Genomic DNA, 22239 nt, shown 5'->3' with positions numbered 1-22239 from the left:
AGCCCAGACTATGACTTGAATTTTGAGATGGAACTTGCAATAGATGTTCACAAACCAACAATATAACCAATGGTGCTTCTGGTGTCCAGGACTATGAGCACATTATTACAATTTACCTGCGTGATTCCTATGACCACTGGAGAGATCCGACAATGGAAAACAGAAAACTGCTCCATTTTCATACAAAACTTCTATCATGAATAAACTTTCTAATCACACTAAGGATTACCAAAAACTGTCAATGTAAGGGAAGGGAGTTAGAGAAGGCGAGGTTCGTGGAAAAAAAAAACCCCAAAAATCAAGATCCGCACTTTACAGGAACAGATCACCTTTAATAAGGCGAGAAGGAGCAGTGGTCAGATTAGTGAGCTGATGCACTTAGTCAAGAAGAGAGTAGGTATATATAGAAAACATATATATGTGGAGATGCATCATTTTGAGGGGGTCTGTTTTTCCTCATGATTATTTTTGATTAGTTCAGTTCAGTTCAGTCGCTCAGTCGTGTCCGACTCTTCGCGACCCCGTGAAATCGCATCACCGGAGACTGGGGTTGGCTGGGAGCTGAACGTAATCAATCTTAATGTCCATTCCTTTCTTTGGGGGACAAAGTTCTTTATTCTGTGTAGAATGGTGGGGAGGACCTGGAGGGGAGTTTTAACTTCAGGCTATTTTGAGCCGTGTAGCTTTCCTTCAGTCAATGTATTACAGATCCAGTTGCTCCTAAGCTCAATTTATATTTCCCAGCCTATTTCCTATGTCTAAATGGTATTTTCCCTACAGAAAGAAAAATTATAACCCAATTATAAGATTTTCCCTGATAGTTTTAAGGTGTTTCCTTCAGTTTCTGTCACCTGTATTTCAAGATGGAGAGAGCTACTAGTAATTTTCCAGCCTGTTTGAAAGACATAAGAGTAGCAGACAGATCACTCAGATAACACACAACATACTTCAAAAGCTATATAAAGGCTGCAAATGGTTTTACACCTACTCCCTTCAAAAATATGAACAAGAACATCTATGAAACAGAAATGTCATTCAAAGGAAGTCAAGACGAAGTAATACACTTTAGATATATACTACGTTCATGAAAGAATATTAAGCTCTGGTAATACCCTTAAAAAATTCTGGATTAGGATGGGAGAATATTTTACTAATGAGATAATCTGATCTATGGGAGATGTGATTTTGAATAGAATATTGTTTGTATTATATTTTGTAGAGAAGATATTTTACATTTTGAAAGATTCATTCCATTGGATCTTATTGGTATAAAAGAAGAAGTAGCAGGTTTTATAGTTTTACTAGCTAAGTGAATGAAAAGCTTATCATACTCCCAAATATAATATACTTAAATCTCACATTAGACCACACAAAGCAGAACAAACAAGTTACAGATCTTCGATTTTAATTTCAGCTTCGTACCACACCGGGTACCATTCCCTACAAGCATGGTGTTAACATATTTTATGTGATGTATTAATCAATGACACCCTGATGTGTCGGGCAGCCAGTTACACCCAGCAGGTTCCTATAGCCTAGCAGATGGCCCACTATTCAAACACACTGCAACACCTGTTCTTTAGGGGACTTCTCACCCAGGCTTTCTCCCTAAACTCAAAAGAAAACTTTTTTCAACACTTGTAGAAGTCATACCATTATCTTTTATTACACAAAAAGATAGTTTATATTTCAGATCTCTGTTGGTTTGGGGAGGCAGAGCTGGAAGAGAATGTTCTTGAGTCCCCAGTAGAGAGGTTGTCGTTTGTTTCTGATTCTGAAAGCTTCAGAGAGTTGTGTTGTGGCCTGTAAGCCGATGAAACCATGGGGTGGGTCTGCAATAGCTACCCTCTGCTCACTGCACCATCTGCTCTGCAACTGGGACAATATCAGGGGTGGGTTAGACAATTAACTTACCCTGCCAAAGGCCACCTTTAACCTAAAAAGCAACTATTAAATTGCCCCAGATGGTGGATTAATGCCAGTCCATGGCCTATTTAAGATGATATGGGCAGCAAAATCTTGAGATAAAGTATTTAATTGACTTTTTTGGGGGAAAAAACACAACTTTTAAGGGACTAGTCATTAAAGGTCTTACTTTAGAGTTTCATTTTTAATCTACAATTATTTGAAGATACAACTGTACATATTTAGATAAAGTATTCCCAGTGGCATAGATAAAAGAGCCAGCTATAGAACCTTAAATTATTTTGATCATGCGGAGCACTAGGAAGATCACTGGAGGTTGTGGCAAAAATCAGGCATAAAAATCTCTTGGAGGAAAAAGTAATCCCTTGGATGGTTCTCTAAAATTTGGACTCTATAACTGACTCTGTTTACCAAAAGTATAATTGTAGGCAGTAACTATTTCATTGTTGTAGCAAATCAGTATTTTTACATGCTCAACTGCAACTCAAAATTCAGATGTTACTGGTAGTTTGAATTAGGGCAAAATGGTAACCTATACTTTAAAATAGAATGCAACCAAGACATAGTAAAACTAAATCTCAAAGTTCATCATTAAAAGGCAAATCAATAAAAACAGAATTAGGCCATGAGGCAGAGGGATATCTAATTGTAAAATGAACCAAAGCAGGTCATTAAATTGACAAACAGCATGACTATCTGAATCTCAAAACCAGAGCCCATTTGACAAAATCGCTACATAGGAAAGCTCTTGACGAGGCATATACAATAGAGGACAAAGGGCAAAGATGAAGCTTCCAGAAACTGGGGACAAATTAAAATCTTAGGAACATTATTATCTGCATACTTCTTCACAGAATAGTCTACTGCTGTTTACAGCTGCTTGAGCTCATTTAATCAAAAATATTCTCTAGAAAATGTTCTAAACCCTTGTAGTGGATCGTAGGAGTGGTCTGAGAAGGGCAATAGTGTTGAAGAGCAGCAGTTTGTAGCTGTAGCTTTGACTTTCTAGAACCAAATGGGTCATGAGAGAGAATGAACAGAAGGAAGACTGCGAATATATGGGGTTCTGGGGAACCAGTGTTAAGTCAGGTGTATCCAGTCAGTGATCTGGTGGGGGCAGGGCTTAAAGTCAAGTCAATAGAGATGAAAGGGAAAGAAAAAGAGCCTAGAATGGTTTCCAGTTATTGTCATATCTCCCCATAAACCCTACTTTGAGTGTGGGAGTGAGGGGAGGGAAAGAGGAAGGAGAAAAAGAAATAGAACTCAAGGAGAAAGGGAGAAAAGAATATAAATGTGAAAAATGAAATAAACACACCTCAGAAATACTAATGGCTAACACATTTTGAGAACTTACAGTGCCAACCATGCTATTTTGGTTTTAAATAGGTACACACATATTTAACACACTTACATTAATATATATTATAAATTGAACTTATTCTTTAGGATAACAAATCCTAAAAACAATATGAACTGGTAATGTATTGGTGGACTAATTAATGTTTAACAACCAACACTCAAGAAAAAAAGGCCTGAGTTGTAGTGTTTGCCTATTTCCATGGGGTTTCCCTAGCTCAGCTGGTAAAGAATCCACCTGCAATGCAGGAATCTTGAGTTCGATCCCTGAATGGGGAAGATCCCCTGGAGAAGGGAGCAGCCACCCACTCCAGTATCCTGGCCTGGACAATTCCATGGACTGTATAGTCCATGGGGTCACAAAGAGTCGGACTCCACTGAGCGACATACACTCCACCATAGACAATTTCAAGCTACCAATCTGATATCACTGAATATGGGACTTGGTCAGAAATTCACAGTAGCCCACCCGTATATGCTATTAGCACCATATAGATTAAATAACTGTAAATAATCTCAGAAATAAAGATATATGTAAAACTTAGTAAAATAATTAAAAAGTAATAAGTTTTGAGTATTTGCTACCATTGATTTAATATGTTATTTATTAAATTATATAAAAAATTTTAATACAGGCTGTCTTTAACAATGACTTGCAAAATTTCTGAAAAGGTAACAGTTGGCTTTTTCACGCCTTGCTTATGAAATAAGTACTTTTATTATCCCTGTTTTATGTTCATAGGAAAATGAGGCAAAGAGAAGTTTAGCAATTTGTCCAAGTTTCCATAATTTGTGAATGACTGAGCTGAGAGGTAACAAACTGGCTCCAATGCTTTTCTGCTTCTCTGCTGGGGAAAATGTAGACAAAACAGCCCCCAGTGACCCCAAATTCATCTCTATGTACATGCTAATTGCTGGTTGTGGGAAAAATTATTTTGTAGCTCTCTAGTGGGGAGGGTAGTTTTAAGAAGGGTTGGATGACTCTTCAGCCTGGATGATGAGAAGGTTGGTGAGAGGGAATCCCCAAATAGCTAAAAAGGACTGCTGCTTTCCTCTGCCCCCAGGAGCAGGCTGCATCTGAACCCAAGCTACAATGCAGAATATTATTGAATATTCTTTGAGGAGAGTAGCAAAGTAAACTTACTTTTCTTCTTAAATTAACATAAACATGAGATGTCATTTCTGGCTAAGATGAATGAATTTACAGAATTATAACAGTCTTTTGGGCTAAAGCCACATTTTCTCCAGAATCCTCACAGAGATTTCTGAGAGGGTCATAATTCTCAATGAGAAAGACACAATATTTAAGGGTGAGTGAGGAAATGTTACCATTCAAGCAAAGAGTTTGTCATGAGAATTAAGTAAACATAGATGGTCATCACTATTACCAACACTAAACTGACAACAGTAAATTACTTTCATTCATGACTTTTGATGATTCTCATTTTGTGTATATATATTTTGAAATTATAATTATTATTTCAAAATTTAGAACAGAATAATATATATTTTACAGAATAAGTCAAATACTTTAGAATAGAGCTCTAATATTAAGCTTGATATTGTGTATAAAATTTTCTTTTCATTATAACTGCACATTTTAATGATCTGTAGCTCATAAAAGCAATTTATATCATTAAACTGCTTTTTTGCTATGACATTTTGTGATGAACTAATTAATAACTTTAGAATCATAAAGTGAATATCTCAGTGAATTAATTTTATATTTATAACCTATGATCCTAGGCTGCATATTTATGAAACTTAAACAAGTAAAAAAATCCATATCATATATTTTTGACAAAAATATAATCACTTCAAAAATTATTTGAAGTGAATACATACATAAAAACATTCATTGCTTGAACGATAATTCATTTGCATTATGAATTTATGAAGATTGTGCTTCCTGTGGTCTCCATGGTAACAATAATAAAACAAGTTAACTGAAAGAGGTTTCTCTTATCTCCACAAAAGGGGTTAAGGCCCTTTTATAACATACTCAAGTTTGAAGCCATCAAATCAAATTTACATTCAGTCAGCTTCAAAGATTAAAAAGGTGATCAATACACTTGAATGTGATTTTCAATAATCAAACAACACAATTATCAAATTCAGCACTAGGCATGTGTCCTTCCTAGTATAAGGATAAAAACAATGTTATAATCTATTTCAAATATCACTAAACTATTCACTAATACATTTGCTTAATGAGCCTATAGCCTCATTAATTTTCTTATTCAGGTTGTCAGTTTTCATTCTACTAATGAATATTGGACACATTGATTGATCATGAGTTCTCTGGCTGCCAGAGGTGGAGGCCAGGTCATGCTAAAGGCAATGGAAAGTGAACTCAAAGGAGAGTTGTAAAGATGGCAGAAGAGCTCTCATTGTATGTAGGCAGTGCTGTCAGTGGACTCAGGTAAATCTTAGCCCCTGCTTCAGCTCCTGTATATCCATTTTTCCTCCTTCATGCCCATCCACAGCCAGTGTCTGCTCTAAAGCCTTACAGAGTCACATAACATTTGAGACGTCTCAGTAACAATTCACTAGCCAGGCAAGGGCTGTTTCATGATCAACAAAACCTCTGGTCACACGGCTAAGCCACAGTTCCCCATCTCCCTTGCACATGACTGAGCTATGGCCGAAAGAGGGCAAAACTATGCTGACCATTTCTAGGCCTGACCTGCAAACTTCCTATGTGATCATCTGTACACAGTTCTATGTGAACAGAGAAATCAGATCCTGGTGAGTCATAGCCACATGGGGGAAGCAGACCCTGAGTGACCACACTGAAGGCCATCTTCCAATCCAGAATGCCCTCATTAGATTTTAAAAGAGAGCAAAAATAAACTTTTCTTGTGTTAAGCCATTGACATTTTGAAATTTGACTGTCATAGTAGGTAGCCTTATTTACTCTAGTGCAATGGGGAAGGGGAAGTAGTTTTATACAATATGAAATTTTTTATTCTTGATGCCTTTGGCAAGGCTGCCCCCTTTATGTTAAAGCTACATTACTGTTTTCAGTGGAGTGATGACCCATGACACTTAGCTAACCAATAGCTATTTTTAGTAGGAAAACAAAAAGTATTACAAAGGCCCAGTGAATTGGAAAAAAGTACAGATAAAAACACAAAACATCTGACTTCTGTGATTGCATTGCATAATAATACACATACAAATCATGAAAAACATAAAAATACAGGCAGTAATCTCTTTTTAAATAATGAACAGATAAATAGAATCCAACATTTAACTGGTGAAATTTCCACACAGAAGTTGCTGCGATGAGTTCACACTCCTTTCCAGGGCTGAATATTGTAACATCATCCATCTAACTCAGAAGATTCTTGAGAGTCCCTTGGACTGCAAGGAGATCAAACCAGTCCATCCTAAAAGGAAATCAAGACTGAATATTCATTGGATGGACTGATGATGAAGCTGAAGCTCCAATACTTTGGCCACCTGATGCGAAGAACTGACTCATTTGAAAAGACCCTGATGCTGGGAAAGATTGAAGGCAGGAGTAGAAGGGGACGACAGAGGATGAGATGGTTGGATGGCATCACCAACTCAATGGACATGAGGTTGAGTTTGAGCAAAATGGCATCATTTTCTGATAGTGAAGGACAGGGAAACCTGGCATACTGCAGTCCATGCGGTTGCAAAGAGTCAGACAAGACTTAGCAACTGAACAACAACAGAATATAGAAAGGAAACACAAGTAAAAAGATAGTTAGGAAAACTTTATCATTTAGGAGGTCCAGCCCTATGAGATTTCCAATGAATCATGTAGCCCTGTGATATTTCCACATGATCACTGCCCCGTTTCAGATATATATAAAAGTCACACATTGCCACAAAGCTTAACAGTAACCAGTATTGCCTCCGTAATCTCTCACGTTTCCCATTATATCTTTCAGACTGTTTTTAAGGTTTTTTTTGTTTTTTGTTTTTTTGAAATAAGGAAAAATGCTTCTTTGTTAGGATGGGTGCCTTCTGCTACTTTGAGGCTTTAGATAATAGCATTATTTTCTAAAGATGAGCACTTTGGATTGCAAAAACTAATTTTTTAATGACATTTGATTTTACTTATTTTCTACACATGTACATTGACACCATTATAATATTATTCTTGTCAATTACACAGTGGCAGGGGACTTAATTTTCTTTTGACTAGAGAAAAGTCTATAAAACACTGGTGAAAATTTGACTTTCATTCATAAATTATCTTTTCTTGACATACAGGCACAATGGAAAGAAGGTTTTGAGAGAATGGATTAAACATGATAATTTGGAATTAGGTTCAAATGGTGACTAAATGGGGAAAGCAATAAGAGGTTGGGTCAACACATCTGTTAAGTCCTTAATAAACTATTTCATAAGGCCTGTAAGGACTAAGCTCATAGATATTATAATAACATCTAAACCATGATATCATAGAGTGGTTAATTCTTCTAAAAAAAAAAATTAAATATTTTTCCAGTTCTGACAGTCTGTGGAATGAAGTTGCTAATCCCCAGGTGTTAAAATCCAACTGACCTGGTTTGAATCTGGTTTCTGCTGTTATCTGTGTCTTGGGCATTTTGTTTCTTCTTTTCAAGACTCAGATTTTTCTTCTGCAAAAAGATTAATAGTGTTTGCTTCCTCTGGTTGCTGTGAAAATTAAACAGCACAATATCTGGACACCTCTTCATCTGATGCCTTGTACACAGTTATCATACAATACATGGCTGTGGTTTTGATATTATTGTTGTTATTGTTACTATAATACAGGCAATAGGCTAAAATTGCTACGTGCAGGGCCATAGGATACTAGTGCAACATATTAACCTATGAAGTGAAGCTTTTTATGTCTTCTAAAACCTGTTTCCAGCTGAAAATATTTTTCAGGCTTTCTCATTGTGATAAAAAGAAGCATCCTCTGCCACCTAGTGGCTCCTTATGACCAGACAAGAAAAAACATAAAAAGACACCCTCCAATCCCCACAAGAGCCACCATATTTATTTTAACAAAGGAATCACGCTCTAGATTTTCAAAAGAAACAAAACATAGTAGAAAAAAATTTAATATATTAAGCTGAATGTATTGAATTTAATATATTATTTTTTCTTAATAATTTTCTATTGATCAAATTGTGTTTCATTATTTAATTACTAAGAGCATCCCTGCAGAATGACTGGGAGCCTTTATGGCTTTTAGGGGCACAAGTAAATTCCCTGGTTTCTTTATGATAGAGGTAGTACATAAATATAAGGATTTCATCTTCAAAGCTTTTAAAATACAAATATCACAAATGCTGATTTTTTTTTTTTTAATGTGGAGATCTCAGGGGCCTTCTATTTCTATTTCTTAACCTGTAAGAACATGTTTTTTTAAAAATTATTATTCTTTAACTAAATGTATCTGTTTTACATAAGAATGATAGTTCACCAGCAGAGGAAACAAGAAGAGTCATCTAGGGAGAGGGGACGCTGGAAGCAAAGGCAGTATATGTGTCACAGCAAGTTCTGGAAACTGCAAGTAGTTCTACATCTTTGGGCTGTAAGGTTCATGGTGAAAGCAGTGGATCGAAAGGTAGGTGAGGCCAGATTCTCAAAGGTCTGGCATGTGATGTATCTGGATTTACATCTGTGGGATATTAAGATGCCACCACAGATCTTTATAATAGAAATTGTTCTTGTTGTTTAGTTGCTAAGTTGTGTCTGACTCTTTGTGACTCCATGGACTGCAGCCCTCCAGGCTCCTCTGTTCATGGAATTTTCCGGGCAGAGTGGATTGCCATTTCCTTCTGCAGGGGATCTTCCAGAACCAGGGATTGAACCCACATTTCCTGCTTGGCAGGTAGATTCTTTATCACTGAGCCAGCTGGGAAGCCCCACAGCAGAAATTAGATGAGGCTACTAGAAAATATTGATAAAGACAAAAACTACCAAGGAATAACTACCTCCTGTATACCACACCCCTTTTGTTCTAAATGTTGTCTCAATCCTTAAAATAGCCCATGAAATTTCCCCCTCCACTCATTTTACTTTGTGGAAAACTGAGGTTCATGGAAGTTAAGTAACTTTCTTGAGATCACACAGTCAATAAGAGAGGAAGTTTGAATTGAAAGATAATCTATCTCTAAAGAATGAGTCCATTCTAGTAAACTAGAATATGCCATGCATCCTGAATATGGGCACATTCTCTTAGTTTGATTGACTTTTTGAGAATTGGGGAATATACTTTTAAGGTGAAAGTTGTGTCTTTAAACGTGTTTGTCCACCACTAAACACAGTAAGTGTTCAAATGCTTGCTGGATGACTCAATACTAGTCTCTAACTCTAGAAAGGGCAAGTGGAAGGCATCAGAGTGAAGCATTCTCAGATGTTATTATATTTTCACCCAGTTGCTCATAAATGCACAAGGAGGCATTGTTTGAACAAACTTCCTAGGTCTTCTGTCCCCCTCATATAATAAATCGTGTGTTTTGAGTATGTATTGCATATATTAACTCATATAAACCTCACAATAGCCCAAGACTGAAGCACCGAGAGATTGTATAACTTGCCTAAGATCTCAGGTCACTGAATGGTAGAGATAGGATTCAAGGTCAGGAATCTGACTTTTAAACCCTGACTCTCAAGCACCTTGCTATGCAGTCCCCACTGTGCTAGACCGCCTCTCAGTCAAGACTTGTTCTACTCAATAGGATTCAGCAGGATAGTCATCTCCCAGAAGGACAGCAGACACATGGGTGGCCTGTGGGCAGCACAAAGGAAGCAGACTTCCACTGCCCACCACTGTGCTCCAGGGTTTCCTGCCAAAGGCTGAGTGAGGCTCAAATTCATCTTCTGTCCTGCAGAACACAAGACCCTGCTGTCTCTGCCAAGTCAAGTCCCCTGCAGGGCTTCCTCTCCCAGGAGGAAAGGTTCCTTTTCCTAATTTACATGAAAGCACCAGACAGGCCAGCAGGCCAGCATGAGATTCTGACTTGCCAGGGAACAGTGGGTGTAGACAGAGGTAGAGTGAGTGTGTGGAAGAAATGACTAATCTTCCAGGAGAATTCCAAAAGTTGAAAAGTCATAAAACATGATCCTCTGCTTCAAAATTTGGTCTAGAAAAGATTCAGGGCACTGCTCAACCATTAAAGGCTCTTTAAAAGTCAAATCTTGAATGAACTTAAAATGACCAGTTTATAATACATTCATCTGTCCTGAGGAAAGCCTACTCATTTGGTGGGGAAAGACCAATTTTCAGGTAGGATCCTTTGGAGAAAAAAAAAAAAAAAGACTTTTATAGGAGACAAATCCTCCCCTTGCACTTTCCAGTTTCATTACTTGTCAGAACATTTCAATTATAGCTCCACAATTACAGCTTTGCTTTAAAGTATTACTGCCTATTTCCTACAAATAACAAAAGAACTTGAGAAGAGTCAAGCACCATATTCCACGTGGTGCTGTGGTGAAGAATCTGCCTACCAATGCACATGATGCAAGAGACTTGGGTCAGGAAGATCCCCTGGAGTAGGAAATGGCAACCTGCTCCAGCATTCTTGCCTGGAAAATTCCTGCAGGAGGTCACAAAGAGTCAGACATGACTGAGGGACTGAGCAGACACACAAAGTCCCATATACATGTGAGATATTAAGGTGGTCAGGGATGATGGGAAGGACGTAGATGATGATGAGACTGACATCAGCTAAGGTTTATTGAACTCATGATGTGGTAGGTCAAGCAATGTGCTGAGTAACTTGCATGTATTCTTTACTTTTTAAACAAATATTTATGAAACATGTACTCTAAGCCAGGCATACTTCTAAGCACTAAGGATAAGGTAGTGAATGAAATATGGTATTTATGAACTCACATACTAATGAAGGAGAGCCATATAAATCAAAATAGGCAAACAAATATATAATAAAATGTCAAGTAGGGATAAGTGCTATAAACAGAAAAATAAAGAAGGACAAAGGAATGAAAGGAATGGCCAGGAAGGTCTCTGAGGAGGTAACATTCAGGTAGGGATCTCAATGAGGTGAATAAATGATCCATGAAAACATACAGGGAAAAGATGTTCCACGTAGAGGTAACAGCAAGTGCAAAGGCTCTGAGATAGGAGAGAACTTAACACGGGTGAGCAGAAAGGAGGCCAGTGGATAGAGTGGAGTGAGGAAGGGAGACAAAGAAACCAGATCAGAACTAGATTAGGTAGTGGTGGTGGTGGTAGTAGTAGTAGTGGCTAAGTCAGTTAGTAGCTAGGTCTGGATCTGATAGACCAGTTAAATTCCAAGTCTATGGGAAGCCACTGGAAGATTTTAAGTTATAAAATGACATGATCTGACAGAAAGGACTATTCTGTGGTCATTAACTCATTTAATGCTCATTACAAACCTATGGGATGGATCTACCATTTCCATATAACAGATGAGGAAACAGAGGACTAGAAAGAGTAAGTAGGTAGGTAGTGCAATTAAAAAGAGAATGCTTGTCTATCCAACCCCAGAACCAGGTTCTTAGCCAGGAGACTTAAGTCATTATGACCATGAAAGTGGAGCTACTAGGTATGGTAGTCAGCCTCCATAATAGCCCCCAGTGATCCTTGTCTATGTCTATCACTGTCTTGTATGATGCTCTCTCACTTTGAATAGGTCTGTCCTTTAAGACCAGTGGTATATTGCAGAAGCAACCGAAGTGGTCTCTAAGGCGAGATGATAAAAAGCGTCACTGGTTCTGGCTTGCTTTCTTGGATGGCTTGCTCTGAAGTCATGAAGTTTATGGAGAGACTTATGTGGAAAGATGCTAAAGCCCAGTCAGCACCAACTTGCAAGTACATGAGAGCCATTTGAGAAATGGCTCTTTCAGCACCACTTAAAACTTTCAGATGACTACCATGGTAAACATGTTGTCAATAACCTCATTAAAGACTCTGAGTTAAAACCACCAGGAATTAAACCACTTAGGAATTCTGAGACTGTGAGACATATACAGAAACTGTGAGAGATCATGTTTATTGTTTTTAAGTTACTAATTCAGTTCAGTCGCTCAGTCCTGTACAACTCTTTGCGACCCCATGAACCACAGCACGCCAGGCCTCCCTGTCCATCACCAACTCCTGGAGTTTACCCAAACTCATGTCCATTGAGTCAGTGATGCCATCCAACCATCTCATCCTCTGTCATCCCCTTCTCCTCCTGCCCTCAATCTTTCCCAGCATCAGGGTCTTTTCAAATGAGTCAGCTTGTCGCATCAGGTGGCCAAAGTATTGTAATTTCAGTTTCAACATTCTTCTAATGAACACCCAGGACCAATCTCCATTAGGATGGATCTCCTTGCAGTCCAAGCGACTCTCGAGAGTCTTCTCTAACACCACAGTTCAAAAGCATCAATTCTTCAGTGCTCAGCTTTCTTTATAGTCCAACTCTCACATCCATACATGACTACTGGAAAAACCACAGCCTTGACTAGATGGACTCTAGTTGACAAAGTAATGTCTCTGCTTTTTAATATGCTATCTAGGTTGGTCGTAACTTTCCTTCCAAGGAGTAAGCATCTTTTAATTTCATGGCTGCAGTTACCATCTGCAGTGATTTTAGAGCCCCCCAAAATAAAGTCAGCCACGGTTTCCACTGTTTCCCCATCTATTTGCCATGAAGTGATGGGACCGGATGCCATGATCTTAGTTTTCTGAATGTTGAGCTTTAAGCCAACTTTTTTTACTCTCCTCTTTCACTTTCATCAAGAGGCTCTTTAGTTCTTCTTCACTTTCTGCCATAAGGGTGGTGTCATCTGCATATCTGAGGTTATTGATATTTCTCCTCTCAATCTTGAGTCCAGCTTGTGCTTCATCCAGCCCAGCGTTTCTCATGATGTACTCTGCATATAAGTTAAATAAGCAGGGTGACAATATACAGCCTTGATGTACTCCTTTCCCGATTTGGAACCAGTCTGTTGTTCCATGTCCAGTTCTAACTGTTGCTTCCTGACCTGCATACAGGTTTCTCAAGAGGCAGGTCAGGTGGTCTGGTATTCCCATCTCTTTCAGAATTTTCCACAGTTTATTGTGATCCACACAGTCAAAGGCTTTGGCATAGTCAATAAAGCAGAAATAGATGTTTTTCTGGAACTCTCTGGCTTTTTCGATAATTCATTGGATGCTGGCAATTTGATCTCTGGTTCCTCTGCCTTTTCTAAAACCAGCTTGAACATCTGGAAGTTCATGGTTCACGTATTGCTGAAGCCTGGCTTGGAGAATTTTGAGCATTACTTTGCTAGCGTGTGAGATGAGTGCAATTGTGTGGTAGTTTGAGCATTCTTTGGCATTGCATTTCTTAGGGATTGGAATGAAAATTGACCTTTTCCAGTCCTGTGGGCACTGATGAGTTTTCCATATTTGCTGGCATATTGAATGCAGCACTTTCACAGCATCATCTTTTAGGATTTGAAATAGCTCAACTGGAATTCCATCACCTCCACTAGCTTTGTTCATAGTGATACTTCTTAAGGTCCACTTGATTTCACATTCCAGGATGTCTGGCTCCAGGTGAGTGATCACACCATCGTGATTATCTGGGTCATGAAGACCTTTTTTGTATAGTTCTCTGTGTATTCTTGCCACCTCTTCTTAATATCTTCTGCTTCTGTTTGGTCCATACCATTTCTGTCCTTTATTGAGCCCATCTTTGCATGAAATGTTCCCTTGGTATCTCTAATTTTCTCTAGTCTTTCCCATTCTATTTTTTCCCCTCTATTTCTTTGCACTGATCACCGAGGAAGGCTTTCTTATATCTACTTGTTATTCTTTTTAACTCTTCATTCAAATGGGTATATCTTTCCTTTTCTCCTTTGCTTTTCATTTCTCTTCTTTTCACAGCAATTTGTAACGCCTCCTCAGACAGCCATTTTGCTTTTTTGCATTTCTTTTTCTTGGCGATGGTCTTGATCCTTGCCTCCTGTACAATGTCATGAACCTCCATCCATAGTTCATTAGGCACTCTGTCTATCAGATGTAGTCCCTTAAATCTATTTCTCACTTCTACTATATAGTCATAAGGGATCTGATTTAGGTCATACCTGAATGGTCTAGTGGTTTTCCCCACTTTCTTCAATTTAAGTCTGAATTTGGCAATAAGGAGTTCGTGTTCTGAGTGACAGTCAGCTCCTGGTCTTGTTAAACATGAGGTAATTTGAGGCAGCAATACATAACTAATATATTAGAGAAAGCCAGGGCACAGACAAAAATAAAATTAAAACAAAGCAAAACAAAAGAGATACTCCTATGCTACTGGGCCCAAGTATTATCTAGAATGGAAAAAGGAAAGCATATTGGTATATTGACTTGTCTTAAATTTTTTTTTTTTTAAATGACAGTCCTAGTCTATTCAGGCTGCTGTAACAGAACACCACAGACTTGATTTAAATATTAGGCATTTCTTTCTCACAGATCTAGAGATGGGGAAGTCTAAGATTAAGATGCCAGCAGTTTGGATTCTTGGTAAGGACCCTCTTCCTGGTTTGCAGATGGTTGCCTTCTTGCTGTTATCCTCACATGACAGAGAAAACAAGTTTCAGTCTCTCTTCTTCTTATAAGGGCACTAATTCCATCAAGGGAGAGTTCCATCTCCATGATCTCACTTAAACCACTTATTTCACAAAGGCTCCACCGGTGGGTGGGGCAGAATCAGGTGGGTTAGTGCTTTGACATGTGAACTTCGGGGAGACACACTCAGTCCATAACAACCACAAGTGGTCATTTTCCATAGTTACTGAATTTCAGAGTGAGATTTACATGTAACTATGATATTTCTGTGGACACATATGAAATTTGACACTTAACTTACTATAATTAACATAATAGGTAAAAATAAGTTAAGAAGCAACATTGCTCTATATTAACTGCTAACTCTCATGGGCAGGGCAACTGTGAGATCCACGGTATGGTCAAACAACCATTTCTGTCATGGTTCAGTTCAAGCATTTCTTGTTGTCCCGAACTGCATTATTTATGATCCTTTCTATGCCTTGAGCCATCTGTGTGGGAAAAGCGGCTACTTGTGTCAGAGATTTTAATGCTAAGTGAACACACTTCTCTTTTTCCTCCTCAAATAGCCAGACTTCAGAATTTAACTCTGGTAGCTATAGCTTTAGCTTTCCTTGTGCTTTTGAACAATTGCAATAACATATATTAAGCTAACCTTGAGCTACAAATACTCTGCGACTTGCCTAGTAATTATGTCAGTGATCAGTAACTCCTTAGGTGGCCAGATCTTCATTTGTTAACTCTAATTTAGGGTTTCACATGATAGTACCCCTTTGAAAAGCTAGAATTTTCTCTAGCTAGGTTGAAACATTTTATGCATGAACATTATAAAATATTTAATAAGCTTCTTTAAAGTTAAATTTTAAAGCCAACCTCATAAATTTAGAATGATCCTTACTTTTGCCTTTCTGTATCCAGATGGGAGAGGAGAATAATTAATCTTCTTAATCTTGACTTAAAGAGCTGTCAGACCATCTGAGGATGATAGCTCACTGTTAACGTATCAGCAGTTGCTGGAGAGTTTGGCTAAGCTACTCTATAATATTGCTGCCTCGGCATCCATTTTGTGTGACCTAGCAGCCTGCAGGGGCCTTGAACTAACACTAGCCCCTCCTGTGAATGTATGCCATAGATAACAGCCCTGCGGGTCACAAGTGAATGTTAAGTTACTGATATGACCCCCCTCCCAGTGGCCCTTGTGATAAATAGTCCCTCTCATCCTCTCAGGGGCTTCACTGTGTACCTCTTAGATAAGACCCCTGTGAAGCTTACCAAAACCCTGCTCTTCCTAGTTCAAATTGCCCAGAAATCCCAAAGCACTCTACCACAAGTCCTGCTTCTCTCTGACTGCACCCTGCCTCACCCTTCCTGTGTGGGCCCTCAAGGCGTGTTGCATGCTTCCTTCAGGACTTGTGAAAAATAAACTTCTCTATGTCCATTTTCCTAGTGGTCTTTGGTTGGACAGCAGCTATCCATCCAACACCCCAGAACTCTAGTAACAAAACCATAGCAGGCGGCTCTATTAATATTAGACAAAACAGACTATAAAAGAATGTTGGCAGATATAAAGAGGAAAGTTTTCTAAAAGAGTCAATCCATCAGAAATACATAACAATTACTAAGATATAGAAAACAGAGCCCACAAATACATGAAATATAAGCTCTCAGAATTGAGGAGACAATAATTGGAGACTTTAATACCCCGCTTTCAGTAACAGAAAGAACACTATTAGGCAGAAGGTCAGCAAGGAATTAAAAGACTTGAACAACACTATACACCATCTTGACCTAGTAGACATCTGTGGAGCACTCTGCCCAATCACAGAAAAATGCAAATTCTTTTCAAGGGCTGGAACATTCTCTGGAATAGATTATATACTAGGCCATAAACCAAGTGTCAATAAATTAGAAAGAAGTGAAATTACACAAGTATGCTATTTGATCACAACGGAGTGAAACTCTAAATTAATAACAAAGAAATTTGGGAAATTAAAAAATATATGGAAAAGAACAACAAACTTATAAATAAACAACAGACAAAGACATATCAAAAGGAAAATCAGTAAATAGTTTGACATGAATGACATGAGGGACACAATATAACAAACATAACAAAAGTTATGGGATGCAGTTAAAGAAGTGTTGACAGGAAACTCAGAGTTCAAAGCCTACATTAAAAAAAGAAGAAACATTGCAAATCAATAACTTAGTCTTCTACTTTAAAATACTTTAGGGAAAGAGGAAAAGCAAAAAAAACTTGAAAGCATGCAAAAAGAAAAAAATAATGAAAAACATAATTAAAAAAAAAGAGAAAACCAACAAAACTAAAAGTTGGTTCTTTGAAAACATCAACAAAATTGACAAACTTTTAGCTAAACTGACCAAGAAAAAAGAGAGAAAGCTCACATTACTAAAATTAGGAATTGAAGAAGAGACATTAACATTGACCTTACAGATATTAAAAGGATTATAAAGGAATACTATGACGACTTGTAGGCCAACAAATTAGAAAATTCAGATGAACTAGACATATTCCTAGAAAGACACAAACTACCAAAACGGACTCAAGAATAAATAGAATATCTGAATAAATCTATAAGAGATAATCCACAATGAAAAACCCAGTTCCAGATAACTTCACTGCAGAATTCTACCAAACATTTAAAGAGGAAGAAAACAGAAATTCTTTATGAATATTTTCAAAGAATAAAAAAGGAGGAAACAAGGTGGGAGGGGGGATCGGGATTGGGAATACATGTAAATCCATGGCTGATTCATATCGATGAAAAAAACAAAAAAATAAAAAAAAAAAAAAAGGAGGAAACATTTCTCACCTCATTCTATGAAGCTAGTATTAGCCTGATAAAATGAAATAAAGACATCACAAGAAAACTACAGATCAGTATCTTTTGTGAATACAGATATATTGATTTTCAACAAAATGCTAGCAAACTGGATCTAGCAATACACACACACACACACACCCGCAAACCTCTAAATACCATAACGATAATAGAGATGAAGAAATCTGATTTCATATTGGATCTGCCTCTTTAATCTTTGTATTCTATTGCTTTTGCTACAAGTTAATCACTAAAGGGATTTTGCTGATAGCTTAAAGTATACATAATGACCCATCTTCAGGGACTGCACCTCCCATGCCTGAAGGTCAAGCTAAAATTCCTTTGTTTAAGATCACAGTAAATAAGCTAAACAGACCCATCTGTGAATGACTGTAGGAAGTTCAGTTCAGTCGCTCAGTCATGTCCAACTCTTTGTGACCCCATGGACTGTAACACGCCAGGTTTCCCTGTCCATCACCAACTCCCGGAGTTTATTCTAACTCATGTCCACTTTGTTGGTGATACCATCCAACCATCTCATCCTCTGTCATCCCCTTCTCCTTCTGCCTTCAATCTTTCCCAGCATCAGGGTCTTTTCAAATGAGTCAGCTCTTCGCATCAGGGGGCCAAAATATTGAAGTTTCAGCTTCAACATCAGTCCCTCCAATGAACACCCAGGACTGATTTACTTTAGGATGGACTGGTTGGATCTGCTTGCAGTCCAAGTGACTCTCAAGAGTCTTCTCCAACACCACAGTTCAAAAGCATCAATTCTTCTGCACTCAGCTTTCTTTATAGCCCAACTTTCACATCCATTCATGACTACTAGAAAAACCATAGCCTTGACTAGACGGACCTTTGTTGACAAAGTAATGTCTCTGCATTTTAATATGCTATCTAGGTTGGTCATAACTTTCCTTCCAAGGAGTAAATGTCTTTTAATTTCATGACTGCAATCACTATCTGCAGTGATTTTGGAGCCCCCCAAAATAAAGTCAGCCACTGTTTCCACTGTTTCCCCATCTATTTGCCATGAAGTGATGGGACCGGATGCCATGATCTTAGTTTTCTGAATGTTGAGCTTTAAGCCAACTTTTTCACTCTCCTCTTTCACTTTCATCAAGAGGCTCTTTAGTTCTTCACTTTCTGCCATAAGGGTGGTGTCATCTGCATATCTGAGGTTATTGATATTTCTCCTGGAAATCTTGATTCCAGCTTGTGCTTCCTCCAGCCCAGTGTTTCTTATGAGGTACTCTACAAATAAGTTAAATAAGCAGGGTGACAATATACAGACTTGACATACTCCTTTTCCTATTTGGAATCAGTCTGTTGTTCCATGTCCAGTTCTAACCAACCACAGCTTGTCTAACTCAACGAAACTAAGCCATGCCATGTGGGGTCACCCAAGATGGATGGGTCATGGTGGAGACGTCTGACAGAATGTGGTCCACTGGAGAAGGGAATGGCAAACCACTTCAGTATTCTTGCCTTGAGACCCCATTGAACAGTATGAAAAGGCAAAAAGATAGGACACTGAAAGATGAACACTCCAGGTCGGTAAGTGCCCAATATGCTACTGGAGATCAGTGGAAAAATAACTCCAGAAAGAATGAAGGGATGGAGCCAAAGCAAAAACAACACCCAGTTGTGGATGTGACTGGTGATAGAAGCAAGGTCCAATGCTATAAAGAGCAATATTGCATAGGAACCTGGAATGTTAGGTCCATGAATCAAGGCAAATTGGAAGTGGTCAAACAGGAGATGGCAAGAGTGAACGTCGACATTCTAGGAATCAGCAAACTAAGATGGACTGGAATGGGTGAATTTAACTCAGATGACCATTATATCTACTACTGTGGGCAGGAATCCCTTAGAAGAAATGGAGTAGCCATCATAGTCAACAAAAGAGTCTGAAATCCAGTACTTGGATGCAATCTCAAAAACAACAGAATGATCTCTGTTCATTTCCAAGGCAAATCATTCAATATCACGATAAACCAAGTCTATGCCCTGACCAGTAACACTGAAGAAGCTGAAGTTGAATGGTTCTATGAAGACCTATAAGACCTTTTAAAACTAACACCCAAAAAAGATGTCCTCTTCATTATAGGAGACTGGAATGCAAAAGTGGGAAGTCAAGATATACCTGGAGTAACAGGCAAATTTGGCCTTGGAGTACAGAATGAAGCAGGGCAAAGGCTAATAGAGATTTGCCAAGAGAATGCACTGGTCACAGCAAACACCCTCTTCCAACAGCACAAAAGAAGACTCTACACATGGACATCACCAGATGGTCAACACCAAAATCAGGTTGATTATATTCTTTGCAGCCAAAGATGGAGAAGCTCTATATAGTCAGCAAAAACAAGACTGGGACCTGATTGTGGCTCAGATCATGAACTCCTTATTGCCATGAGGTATAAATGGCAGGTATTGCTCCATATTACATATAAGAATATATTTGTGTCCTTTTTACCAGTGTTGCCCATACTTTATAGTAAAAGCACAGCATATCTATAATTATAATTTTCCTCATTAATTCATTCATTCAACAAATATCTATCAGACATTTACTATGTGCCAGGTTCTAAAGTGACTTGGCATTAAACCTTGTAGATTTCAGTAATGAGCAGAACAGAGAAGTTTCATGTCTTATTGGGTGAGAAAAGAAACTAGAGAATAAACACAGATGCGAATCAGTTTAATACTACATAGAGAATTAGCATGGACAAATATGATGGGTAATGTGATTCACAGACTGATCAGTTAGAAATCTGTTATTGAAGCAACAGATGATAGAAACTTGAACCAAGCTATGGAGATGTACAGTAGAGAAGGTAGAGTTCATTGGATTTGCTGATGGAGTACATAAAGAGTATGTGAAAAGAGAACAATAATAAAGAATTAAAATGTAAATTTTTGCCTTGTACAACCAGATGGACCTTGGGGCTCTTAACTGAAATGTAAAACTAGGAGGAGAATCTAGAATTTTACTTTTTGACCTTGTTATATTTAAGCTACACATTAGATATTCAAAAGATGTTCAGCAAAGAGCTGAATATTGTTGAAAAAGAAATATCTCAAAATGGAGTTTTTTGTCCCCCATGACAGCAAACCAGGCTTGAAGTGGCAATCTCATGATAAACACCTTGCCAGTTCTTTTCCCCTCAAAAAGCCCTGAAAAATAATACTTTCTTCACGTTTGCTAATAACTCCCTCGTGTCACCCTTCTTCCTACAAAAGCCTTCTATTTTGTACAACCTGAAGGAGAGCTCTTCTAGCTGCTGGATGGGATGCTGTCTGATTCAAGCATCACCTAATGACAGAGACAGATGGATCTTTAAATTTATTTGGTTGAATTTTGTATTTTAACAATATACATGTCTGAAGGTGAGAGAAAGGTGAGAGCTGGAACGACAGGCATATTGATGGCTTTTAAAGCCAGAATTACGGTTATCTGGGGGCTTCGCTGGCGGCTCAGAAGTTAAAGCGTCTGCCTGCAATGCAGGAGACCTGGGTTCGATCCCTGAGTTGGGAAGATTCCCTGGAGAAGGAAATGGCAACCCACTCCGGTATTCTTGCCTGGAGAATCCCATGGCCGGAGGAACCTGGTAGGCTACAGTCCATGGGGTAGCAAAGGGTCGGACAGGACTGAGCGACTTCACTTTCACTTTCAAGGTTATCTGGAAGAGTGTGTGGATATAAAAAGGAGGGGGCCGGTATAGCATCCCAGAGCAAGCCAATGTCTGGAAGTCAAGTACTGGAGGACTGCCAAGAAGTTTCAGGAGCAGCTATAAGAAAGGGGAGTGCGGGGCGGGGTGGGGGGGGGAGGAGCAAATGAGGCACCATAGTGCACCTTTCAAGAAAAGTTTGTGACAGAATGCTGCTGGCAGTCAAGTAAATTACTAGTGCCCTACAAAGGGCCTTGCACCTAAGGGGTGGGGAAATTAGCCAACTGAATTGAGTTTAGGAGGAAATGTGAGGCCAGGAGGTGTAACGGCAATTATTCAAATATTTTCATTTGACTGATTAACACTTTTTAAAGACAGCGCCTATTTTGATTTGCATTTATATTTACAAATGCTTGGGGAAAAATCTTAAGTATTTGTTACAAACTTATGTGTCTTGTCCCATTTTGAATTTCTGATCTAGTATTTCTGTAACTAATGATTTACAAAAAACTGAGAGATAACTACATCCTAAAGTGCATACATGTGCATGAAATATGTACAGGTCGATAGTTTTTAACATATGTGTACACCCGTGTGTAACTACTTTTCAGGCCAAGATATACAATATACAGGGAATCCATGAAGTCTCCCTTATGCCCCTCCAGTCTCTCTAATCCTCCAGAAGTAAACAGATATTCTGACTCTTATAAACATCCATTAGCTTTCTTAGGAAAATTTTCAAATGAAACAAGAAAACTCTGATGAACATTTAATTGGAAACTGCTTTAGTTTAAACTTACCAACTGTATTCAGTAAGTATAAATACCAAACATTGGCGCCAAAATCCGGATGCAAATTTTTAAGCCTTTCCTCTCTAAAGTCCCGCCCCATTTTGTACACCACGCCCTCGGTTCATTTCTGC

The 22239-nt window shown here is 38.4% G+C and overlaps 1 long non-coding RNA gene across 1 annotated transcript in view; it reads right to left on the bottom strand.

The window, feature by feature from the left end:
- Positions 1-22227, bottom strand: part of LOC122705278 — a 50340-nt gene extending 28113 nt beyond the window's left edge. The window contains exons 1-2 of the long non-coding RNA XR_006344073.1: positions 22118-22227; positions 7825-7901 (exon numbers count right to left, since the gene is read on the bottom strand). This is a non-coding gene — a long non-coding RNA (uncharacterized LOC122705278). The remainder of the gene's footprint in view (positions 1-7824; positions 7902-22117) is intronic.
- Positions 22228-22239: the final 12 nt, after the last annotated feature.

This window comes from Cervus elaphus, chromosome 12, assembly GCF_910594005.1.
Source record: "Cervus elaphus chromosome 12, mCerEla1.1, whole genome shotgun sequence".
NCBI lineage: Eukaryota > Metazoa > Chordata > Mammalia > Artiodactyla > Cervidae > Cervus > Cervus elaphus.
Note: the sequence above shows the minus strand (reverse complement) of the source record. Positions and strands in the feature narration are given on the sequence as shown.